Here is a 705-nt window from a genome sequence, read left to right as displayed (position 1 = left end):
AAAAAAAAAAGACATATTAAATATTTATCAAAGTGGATCAATCTTCAATTTTCTGTCAGATGACTAATCCTGTCAGCTGTACTTGTATAAACTGTCGGGTAGTTTTAATCTGCAACCAAGTTTAATATTCAAATAAGATCAAAGTCTGCTTTATTGTCAATTTCTTCACATGTCAAGACGTACAAAGAGATCGAAATTACGTTTCCCTCTATCCCACGGTAGAGACAAGACACATTTTACCAATTAGGTCAAACACAAACATAACATTCAAGTAAACAATATAAAAAAAAAATAAGCTCCCAAAGTCATTACAGCTTTTGGAATCTACTATATTGTTACCTTTTGGGTGTTTTGTGTGTTTAATCAGGTGAAACTTAAACTATTTTATCAGTTATTCTTTTAGTCAATCAACTGAAAAAAATCCATGTTAAATTAGTAGATCATTCGTGCGAGTGTTGTTCAAGCTGTTCGCTGGCACCAGTTTCTCAAATGTGTTTGTCGAACTAATAAAGGTCCAAAGTTTCCACAATCATGAAAACACCTCAGAACTTGCTTTGAAAGCCTGGGAAAGTACTAAAAAAATGACATATTAGACTTTTGTGGGGGGGTCTTGCAGCTTTTGTCCTGACCCTCTGTCTCCATGTTTCTCCATTAAACGGAGCCGTGTGTGTGTGTGTGTGTGTGTGTGTGTGTTGTGTTGTGTGT

The sequence above is a fragment of the Etheostoma spectabile genome, chromosome 3, assembly GCF_008692095.1.
Source record: "Etheostoma spectabile isolate EspeVRDwgs_2016 chromosome 3, UIUC_Espe_1.0, whole genome shotgun sequence".
In the NCBI taxonomy this organism is placed as follows: Eukaryota; Metazoa; Chordata; class Actinopteri; order Perciformes; family Percidae; genus Etheostoma; species Etheostoma spectabile.
This window is presented reverse-complemented; position numbering follows the sequence as displayed.